Raw genomic sequence first — 11,244 nt, forward strand, 5'->3', positions numbered from 1 at the left:
AATAATTAATTAATTACAATAATTAACCTTATTAACCTTAATTACAATTAAACAATAAGTCCAAGAATATCCCAATTCGAAGATGGGCGAACTAGGTCAAAAAATATATGGTACGATTATAACTAACCTGCACTAATTAATGGCCTTTCTTAGATATTATGATTTTATAATAGCTATACTATAAGTAAGAACAAAAACAGGCTATCGTACTCAAAGCTAATGGAGCTGTTATGATCTCATATCGAAGGGGGTGATTGTTAGCATGAGATGTTATTTAATGCCAGAATTTTCAAATATGTCAGTGCTTGTTTGTCTATGAACTAGGTTAGCACACTAAGGACTATACAGTACGATCGATATAAGGTTTTTAATCAAGGCAACAGGTAATAATTGCTCATCCAGCGATTAATGGGTGCGGTAAGCTCGGCTTTGGCACTCAAGTGTTGGTTACATCAGTGGGAACTGTACGCAGCTCGAGTAGAACTACCTTCATTGCCATCGTCTACGTAGGATTGTAATTGACCAAAATAGAGAACTGCTAAGATAGCGCCCGCCAAAATTCAAATTTGGTCACCTGCTAATCCGGTTGAGCAGACTTGGTTTGTATTTTCGTGTTTATAGATTTGCTGTTCTTTGCTAAGTGTTGACGTTTTTTGTTCAGTTTTTAAGGCGCATGTGTATATGTATTGCGTATCTATCTATACGTGTGTAGCTAGTTAGGCAAAGGGGAATAATGTGTGGTGTTGTTGATCGTACCGATAAATAATGGTACTAATTTTCGAATGGCCAACGGCGATGCCAAACGTAAAATTTAAAACGTACAGATAATGATACTCACTGGCTGACAGAGTACTTTAGTAAGTAAATCAATTCGGCAAAGTACCTCAACTTTGAGTGTGTGATTTATTTGCCTGTCCGACTATTTGGTCACTGTAGGGGAATACATATAGGTTGATGGCAATTGATCATAATCTTTTTTATACGCTACCCAATTTCACCGACAGCACCCAGCCGTATTGTCGAGAGCAGCCGCTCTGAGCCCGTGATGCAGTTTTTGCCTGTAGCAAGTGTCATAATAGGTGTTATACTGTAAACGTATACGCCATGCTCAAGATGTTTCCCGAAGCTCACAACATTGCGGAGGTTTATCGAAATATTGATAAAGATATTACTAAAGGGGGCCTTAAGTGAAAGCGCAGTACATGAATATTGCGCATGTTTCAAAAAAGAGGACTAAATTGCTGAAAACCAGTAGGACATGGCTCCAAAAAACATGGATACGCTGCCAATCGAGGAGGCTTTTTATGAAAGCAAAGCTTGCAATGTGCAAGCTCTATCGGCCAAAACTTCACACGTAACGTGTTACGTGTCAAATGCCATCAAAAACTGCAACGGATTCGCTTGTAACGGCTTAATTCAAATCACTCCATAGAGAATTCAGATTAAGTAAAGCACTAAGATAGCACAGCTCGTATAGCAGCTATAACGAGCATAACGATCATGGCCCGCATCGAGCTGAGCGGAAAGTTTGCTGATGTACCGGTACCTAATATGTCTTTCCAAGGGCGGCACCAATTAATAGATACTAACTTACTGAAAAAAGAATAGAATGCATAGCTCTAGGCCCACAATTGATCTTTCCAGGTGACGGCGGTGAGAAATCGATTCACCTTCAGCTTGGTAAGAACGACTAGCCCGACGTCGTTTTGACCAGTTCTTTTAACAAGTTTTTTATAGGTACACATAAAATTTGTCAAGTGGTACGTATGTTGCTTCCCCAAATTAATTTTCGGAAAAAATGTCAAAAGGTGTTCTATATAAAATATCAGTTTTTTTTTTTTTAACTCTGAACGAAGCGTATTGGTTCATAAATAACCCGTAAGTGATATTCCGTAACGTAAAATGAAGGAATCGCTTGGCAGTATCGACCAACGATCGAAGCCAACGGCCAATCTTGATTTAAAAAATCTGCTGCGTTACATTTTGAAATTATTTTCACCATTCACTCTTTGTCGCATTACGTTACAGCTATTTAGCGGTTCTATGGGGTCATTATGTTTGTGGGCAACAACGTATCTTGATCGGATTCGTGAACGTTTTTAAGAGCTAGTCTATTGCTTACGGCAAATTAAAAGCATCTACCGTTCGAGCAGCGAGGTTTAACTCCCTCGTTTGAGTTTTGTGCTTGGTTCTTAGGAAAACAAAGTGCAGGCACTTATGACTGCAAGCAACGCGTGAATCATGGTGGACGCTTTGCGATCAGATACCGCATCATATACTGACTGTGCACGTCTATGACGAGACTACCAGGCATGGTATGGTTCTCACGCTTACCACATGCTGCCCTCTACATAGACGTGCTGGATACATTGAGAAACTGGCACGTATGCCATGCACATATTGCAAGGACGGCCATGCTGAAGGCGGCGCGAAGCCTTGGCATGTGTTCTATACAGATGTTGCGCAGAATGATAATCTAAGTTTTTTGCTATTCTTTCTGCTGCTGAATAACTTTCTATTTCGTGCTCAGAGTCCACCGGGACAGATAAAAACGTAGCCGTACGTCGAAGATCTTGTCATCGTTGGAAGAAATCGGTGTCGTGCCCAGCAAGTTCTCGCCAGGAGGTGGTATAATGTACATGGGGGTAAACTGTTAACCAAAATACGCAATAAAAGAGATCACGAAGTTATGCTGTGGCCACTACCTCCGGCACGATTTACCTAGTTTCGAAGACCTTGTACGAGCCGGCACATAACACGTGTCGCAGTACGTGGGTTTCATCACATCATATGTGTAACAGGGGGTCCTATTGACCAGGAGTTGTATGTATCCGCACAAGATGTGGTGACCGCACGAGATGTCACTCCTGTACCATGCGGTACCCGTCGTTGAGCAATCCTCTGATCGAGCACGTTGATCTGAGAATGAAAAAAAATTTGAATATATACGACGTTTATACAATACCATTGTATTCCATTATAATCATCTCTTGCTCTGCACAAAAGGATAGCAACATTAATAACTGATTCATGTGGAATAGAGAAGCGTACGGCGGCTAGAGCTCGGCAAAAACACTATTTATTTGCATTACAGAAACATTTAAAGGAATAATTTCGTGCTCTCTTTTTAAGTCGTGATCCATAATTGTTCAAGCTACAAATTTTTATCCTTCTTCTAAGTAATTTTAGGACCTTGGCCTACAAGGTGCGTCCACAAGACCGGACGAAAAATGAAAATGCACAAAACAGAAACTACGCTTTCGATTTTATACGCTAGTCTAGCGAAACCCAAGGTACTCTGAATTCAACATCGGCAATCAGAGAAATTGTGTTGGCCCACTATTCAAAATGTTCGTTTGGTCCAAAATAGAGTTAGTCGTACTTATACATGAGCATTTTCCTAATTGTTATTTTGTTTGTAATGTTGGCTGAGCAGAAATCCGCGAAGCTTATCACCTTTGAATGCACCCCAGATGCCTCTCACCTTTTCCAATATGGACGAAAATCTGTATCGCTTGTTCCAGTTTGCTCCGAATCGAATTCTCAGAAATTAACTCTGTAATATTAATGCTCTGTCATTAATAATATATACGATAGGATATATTATTAATATACGATAGGATATATACGGCTCAAGGCAGTCTGTTCGTGAGCGTCACATGTGACATCTCCAAAGCGGTCCCCGAACAAACGGCTGCTTTCATGTGGATGAAAATTCGAAGAAATATAAGTATCACTACGATTTTGTTTTCAGTTTCTGTTGTGGTTCTCGTTACGTTCAAGCAATCTAACACAAACATTCGAAAGTAATCAGTCAAACATGTGAAAATTAACGCTGGAGTTTCTTCGACGTAATTTTCGGGATTTATGTCTAAATAAAATATCAGTAATGCTTTTGGACTTATTTATTTTATTTATATACTTATTTAAATTTCTATACCTATATATAGTATAGAATATATATATATATATATTCAAACAACATTCTATATGCGAAAGGCTGGTTAATTCGAAATTGTGCTATGTACCGGTCCGCATGATAAATGAAAAGTGTAGGAAAAAAATAATAATAAAATCACAATAGCTGTTATTATTAATGGCATATAATACGTTGGACTCAGTTACAGCTAAGTTGCCTTTAATTTTATTTACTGCAATATCGAATGAGTGTCCAACGTATAGGATGATTAAAAAACTATCAATGAATTCATCTTTCAAATTAAGCGCTTCGCGAAGCATGAACGGCTGCGGCTCTTGCCGAGAATGTACGTCCTCGAGTGAGCTTACGAGATCTGACCTAATTCTCTTTTCGTTAGAAAAATCATGTCACGCAACGGCGGTCTGTACACAAGCATCGGAATCGATACGTTGTCTTATAGGATTTACGTATCTATAGTATTTGAGACAGAATCTCTCCTATAGTTCCTTGTCGGTTAAGCAAAAAATTATGACTATTCTAAAAGCCATTGTATATCCACCAAGATGAGCGAAACGCCTTCAGCAAAAATATGTTAGCGGTGATGTAGGCGTCCTTTTCAACGGTAACCACCATGCAATTCTACAGATATGAGTGAAATAGAGAAACTACGAAAGACAACACAATAAATATACCTAATAAACGTATTCAATGGCAATGGATCTGCATAGGATTTGTCCTGGCGCCTGTGCTAAAATTCAACTCTAGTAGCTTTTCTAATAAGGAAATTGGAAAAAGTAGCTTTTTTCCAATTTCCTTAAATTGTTTGCTCTAGCAAATTAGGAGACAAGCGTAATAATTACTCAATCTAAAGCAATTATTTCAGAGAACACAGTTATGCCATGATTGCATACAATTATAGACAGTTAATTATCTATTCTTGATTAATATATTGGAATCAACGTAGAAACAGTTATTCTAACAAGGCGCAAACAGTTTACTTGTTTGTTACACTTCTCCTATCGATTTGACAGTGTTTCCGACAGAGTTCCTCTATTCAATAAATACGTGCTCATTTAAATGTACATTTTTCAGCATTGAATAACATTTCGTAGGTCCTAAGGCCATCTAGAGAGAATCCCACCTATGAGTACCAGGCTACTTGGCACCGCCATGTTACAACCTTGTTCGTCATAATTGATGAAGCAGGATTAACACATCTATAGGGCACAACAATAGCAGGCCACCAAACAGACAGTATAAGGTCGTACAGCTGATGTTCTCCTGCTTAGGCTGCGTCTCTTTAGAGGTGTGGTTGTTTGTAGGGCAATGATTGTCCATCACAAGTGACAAATTGGTGCAAAAATAGGTCCGTTGTACCCAGCCTGACAAAGGCAGGTCGAAATTAGGAAAAACGAATTTGTTCATTTTTTGCATCTGATCAAAGGTGTATATTTTAAAAGAGGCGAAGCAATACGATACAGGAACGCCAGCATTACCATGTTGAGATGCTCGGCTCCCATCAGCGCTCCCCGTCAAGAGAACTCTTGTACGAGATTAATTTTCGAGTCGTATCTTTTTTCTGGCGAATTTCACGATACGAAATAGCAGTTTTAGGTTTTTGTTAAAATAGAACTTCTACCGAACGCCAAGCTTTATGCAGCGAACTGTTCCCTCCGTTGTGGATCCAAGATGGAACTCATAAGCCGCTCGAATTTTCTAATCATCGATGGTTGACGACAACTCACCTGGTGAAAGCCCGAATGACGATATATGAATGGGTGGGTTAAGATTTCAAAGAGTGTAAGTGTATCTCGCGCCCTGTTAATATATGAGACCCCTGTTTGCTACTCTTCATAAAGCACCAGCTAATGTTTACGAATACTTAAGGCGTTAATTGACGTAAATTGCGTTATCGTACAGAGGAAAAATCGTACTTAAGTAAAGACTGGATTTATGCTTCGTTTCTAACTCATTTAATAGGTTACGTTTGTCAGCTACTGTGAGTTTTAGACCATTCCAATCCAACTCTAATCTCCAAAGATAATATTTTACGCAACAACTATGAAAAGTCAAGGAAAAACAGCTTGCGCTAATCCTGTTCGTAGCGGTAACTCGGCTTTATACATCTATAAAACATAAAAGGAAGCAGCGACAATTATTAAAGACATATAAAGACAATATATTAAAGTTGTTCATTGTACTTTTATGTTTCAAAGAGTTGTTGTTTTATTATAACGAGTGATAGTTCGAGTTGTTCCAAGAAATGACGGTGGGGTATATGTTTACACGATTGCTAGACTCGTGGGGTACAAGGTTCTACGGTGGTGGCTTAGGGTAACTAGAGGTACCACTGTGGTTAAGATCACCGTAAAAGTTATTCAAACAAAATGTGTGCCGACAACAACTTCTCTGATTCAACGAAGCGTTAGATGTTACACTGGCAAATTGATGAATTAGTCACTGCACTACATTGATTCGAAAACTGAAAACAAGTTCGACGTACTTATAGTTCTAGTAACAGCTTAATCAAATGATGGCCCTCCTTCAGGGTTCAAATACCTAAACCGCGAGGAAACTTCTTGCCATAAACCGTACCTGCGCCAGGCTACTTATGCGGTACGCCGAAAAATGGTGTCACTTTCCCGCGTCAACGATGCTTTTGTTAACAGTGAATATTTCCAGTGTTCAAACCCGATTCATACAAAACGGTCTGCTACTCTGTCACGTTCCATCATCATTCCTGCTACATTAGATCGCATGTCCTACATCTTGGGCTGGCTAAAGTTCAGCTGCCTTTCAATGGGCATAGGTATGTGAATGTGAGCTCGTGTTGGACTACCTTAAATGGTGGAGTAGGTTTATATCATTCGAGGGTAAGAGAAGTGCTGGCAGATAGGCACACGTATACGAAAGAACTAGAAGCTCAAGTGAACGTGTAGCGCCCACGGTGCCCACTAATTTTAGTCGGGCTTTTAATAACGAGATGTTATAACCGAACGTGATGGGTTATGTTACATTGGGGTTTTTTGAGCTTTGAAATGTGAGCATAGCATGCTATATTATTATCATTGTGGTTATTTGCTTTTTGCTTAAATGTTACGAAGTTTTATTGCTGTTAATGCCCGAGGGCAGCAGCTGATGTCACGGACAATTGAACCGCGGGCAAAACAAATTGGCTCTGCTTCGACAGTTCGTTATGTGTGCTGTGTCGCATGAAAAGATTTTCTGCTCACTGATTTACATCTCCTATAGCTTTTCCTTCTATATACGCGTTATAAGGAAGAAATGAAGACGAAAAGGAAGTTTTCGCGATTCTCTCACTTAACAGAAGATACTGTTTTGCCCTTTTGAGATAATGAGTTACTATGTTGCGTATATCCCAGTATTATTCACGATTTTCTCCCATACTTCTACCACAAGATAGCGGGTTTGCTTTCGAAGAAGTTTTCCAATTACGGTTTAGATTTTCTTCCGTATCGAGGGTAAGGCCGCAACGATTGTTGAGTGAACGAAAAAGTGACAATCCGTCGGCGCAAGGTCCAAAGAATACACAACAAAACCTCATATTCAATGTCCAGGAGAGCAGCTTCGACGATATTTGCCTCGCGCTGTCTTGATAATGAAGACAATGTGATCTGACCTCGTTGGTCGGGCCTTTTCTATTGAATAAGAAGTTTTATTGACTCGAGACCAAATAGGTATGCCGATCAACACTTTGGTTCGTAGTGAGCAATTCCCACTGAATCGGGCCCTAGCAATCCTAGCAGACGTAAAGCATAGCCGTTTTAGATAAAAATCTGGCTGGACCCTAGGCCATGGCTTCCGTCCTGAACTACACATTCCGGTTCATGTAGACATATAGATATCACTTTCCTTCGCCCATCGCGATTTTATGCAGCATTGCTAACGCGGCCACGTGACGCGTGATACCAAACGAGGTATTTGGATGCAGCGTTAAGCTGTGACCCTTTGTCGGATTCTACGAGTATCCAGTCTCCAAATTTTTGTGGAATCTCAAAGGAGCTGAGGAGTTAACGACAGTTAGGCGACTACAGTCAATTTTCTTCGGCCGTCTCCCAAGTCGTTTGTCGGCCCCCTTTCGTCGAACCCCTCCAGATCGTCGTCATCAAACTCAAGCGGTCGACCGTTGGGCATCCTCTAGGTCTCGGCTACCCTTTAGAATCCTGGCAAAGCATTATCAGACAGTCCTTTCAGAGACAACGTTGTTACCGCGTACAAGACCTATGTCTCGGTAGCTTCAGTAACCTTTTAGCTCGAAAGAAACGCATAGTACGAAAGATATTGAATAAGCACTGTTGTCCACGTAGAACTCCTTCGAGTTGAAACTGCACTTACGACACAATGTCGTTACAGTGTATTTTATTTGTTTATTATTACAGAGGGAACTTTCAAATGGTGTATCCGAAATAAACCATAAGTAAGGGCAACTGGAAAAGACGAAGTATTTTTTTAATTATCAACGCACTCCAGTCTAATAGTATAGGCATATTAAACGAGTCTTTTCGAGGCGAGCTCTGATCCCATCCACTTTTCTTATTCGGGTATATTATTAATCTGCATATACGAGTGTAGAATAATTAACTAGCCACGTGCTAAGTTAACTGCGGTTGCTCCATCAGTTTGTCCACCAAAAAAGCAAAAGTTTTTTAATTTGTACTGTCGGCATGAGGAAGTAGCGCGCTGATCCTACTTTGTTTCCTAGAGTATTTTGAGGGTAGACTTTTGAAGATCAATCCGTCGCGATTATATTGTTTTTGTAATATTGATTCGAGCTATTATTTTAGCACTGACTGCCAGAACTTCAATGGCACTCATGCCTGCGAGTCATTAATGTCGCACATCAAGCCCGCTTCAAATAAAGCTGTGCTTAATAGAAGTAGCTTTCTAGTTTTTGATAAGTTCGGCGATTGTATCGTATATGAGATTTTTAGGGGGCAGAACAAATAGCGAAATGTGGTGGAAAACTCTGCGACATCATACATTTTCATGTTCTGTTTCACCGACGATGTAAGGCCTGGCTACTTATTCATTTCAATATTGGTTTCCATATGTATTTCATTTTTGTGCGTTTTGTCTTGTTATATTTATATAAGGCTATATTTAGATTAGGTAATCGCGCACACAAGTTTTACACAGAAAAGCGGTCGGACAGACGAAATAACAGGATGGTCCGTCTAGTCTAGGCTCTTTGTCGGATTGACATTACCAATAATGACGCTGTCCGCCAGATGTTTCATTGAGGACAGAAATTTTACCAAACGCGGCAACATTTGAATAGAGCCTATATATACAAGGAAAAACGAGAAACTAAAAAGGATTTAAATGTACTTACATTGTTATAACAAAAGGTATTCTTATTATTGTCTTTCCGGATACGGCAGGCTAGCGTTGGTCGTGTGCAGCACGAAATACCGCCTCAAAATGCTCAAACAGAGGTACGCAAACATCTCGTGGAAAGACCACGTAATCAGTTCTTAGATGGAATCATCTGGTTTTAAGGGTAAAGCCACCGTCGACTTTACAAAATGTCTGAGCAGATAGGTAGCCGTTCGAGAGGGTCGCTGAACCCCGTTTGCTGGTGCTATTTTACTGGGGCTACAGAAAAAAAATTCCAACTTAGCGATTCCAGCGTAGTTTGGGAATAATCTTAATACTGAGGCTGCTGAAATCACCTGTGGTGTTTATGATAAAATAAGCATTCACCGTTGTTATACTCAAACAATAAGAGTAAAAAAAGCAGAGTAACTGTGCAAGATATTATTACTAAGTACTACAGAGCGCCGCGCAAATCAGGTATCAATCGGCAATTAATCCGTAAAAGAATTAGGTTTAGACTTGAAGATAGCAGTTTAGCCATTCGTTGAAAGGGGCCACCGCCTCATGTCCCGCCCGATTTGTGTAGACGCAGAAAGCTATACAGTAGTTCGAAAAAGTCTTCTTTCGTAATGACTAAAACTTGTCACTATCGAAACTCCTTTAAGGTCCGCCCAGAATTTCATCAGTATACTAAATATGTCTATCCTATTGAACCGGTCAAGTATTCAGCAACAAAATGATATTGCGTCGCCTAGCGACCGAATGAAGCCCTGTTGCGTTTGTCGACTCACCAAATAAGGGGAGTATAATTAAAAGGGGTTGTCTGTTCCGAAATTTAGGCGAGCGAACCGACGGCCGAGCGACGAAGAGATGAAGAAATTAACTTCTTGAAAAATTGATCTAGTTGTCTGCTCACGCCGCTTCGAATGTCCCGGGCGGGTCATCTTCCGACGTACCTTGCAAAATCCTTACTGGAGTGACTCAGTGGCTGATCGTACCGAGTGTAGATTGTCGGCTCTATCTAACCTGTAAGCTAACCGATATGGCCGACAGCTGAATACTATCCTGCTAGTTACGGATAAACCTTGCTATCACCGTTTCTAATCTAGATTTGGTTTTTGGCTTTGTTACGGTGTTCAAGTTCCACGTCAATATATAATATAAATGCTAAGACATACCTAATCACTATATATTAAAAAAGTCTTAGTAAATTTTAATTGTGACGTGGCGGACTACATAAATGTTTGTTCTAAATTTTTATCTTGCTGAAAAATATTCCTCGCGTGATCAGTCCTATTAGCAAAGTGAATAAATCAAAGGGAGTTTAGAAGCAAATCATTGGTGAAGGTGTCAGCTCAAGTACCTGAGCACCTGTCTATGCGAATCATGCATCTATCAGTCCAAGTTCATAATATTCACTCAAGAATCGATATCAGATCTTGAATTTGTGCTGTACGATGAAAGTTTTTTTTCTTAAAAAAGACTTAAGCTATACTTGCTGCTTCTCGATTAACAGAGAAGGGGCATGTAAAAGCTCTATAAACAAAGCCTTATTTACGTTTTTGAAAATATATAAGCAAATCTTATTTAACTGGATCAAAAAACAACAAATAACCAAAAAAAACCTAAATTCTTGAGTATTTTTATGAAATCCGAATTGTTTATTTGTTCTGTTCTGTTGATTGATAACAGTGATACCAAAAAAAAGTTGTGTAAAGTTAACTAATCTTTCCTAATTATTACATAATTTCAATGTAAATAGATGACCATTCTTCGCTATATTTCGTAATTATTTTATATGACTTTGGAGATATAGAATGAGTGGGTCATCTGATCTAGTAAAAAGGCATTTATCGTTCGTGTCAAACTTCCCCACACAACGGGAACATTTCCTTACTACAGGCCTCTGCTATCTTTTTTAGTCACTTTTCTACCCTCATTGAGATCGTGAAATAGTGTAGCTTAACCTGGAAAATTGTATTGTACTC

The 11,244-nt window shown here is 39.5% G+C and overlaps 1 protein-coding gene across 2 annotated transcripts in view; it reads right to left on the minus strand.

The window, feature by feature from the left end:
- Positions 1-3,870, minus strand: part of LOC111270266 (uncharacterized) — a 31,257-nt gene extending 27,387 nt beyond the window's left edge. For both annotated transcript variants that reach the window (XM_086972419.1, XM_086972418.1), the window contains exons 1-2: positions 3,485-3,870; positions 2,722-2,919 (exon numbers count right to left, since the gene is read on the minus strand). The gene's annotated coding sequence lies outside the window, so the exon portion shown is untranslated. The remainder of the gene's footprint in view (positions 1-2,721; positions 2,920-3,484) is intronic.
- Positions 3,871-11,244: the final 7,374 nt, after the last annotated feature.

Source organism: Varroa jacobsoni, unplaced genomic scaffold (genome assembly GCF_002532875.2).
Source record: "Varroa jacobsoni isolate VJ856 unplaced genomic scaffold, vjacob_1.0 scaffold_158, whole genome shotgun sequence".
Lineage (NCBI taxonomy): Eukaryota > Metazoa > Arthropoda > Arachnida > Mesostigmata > Varroidae > Varroa > Varroa jacobsoni.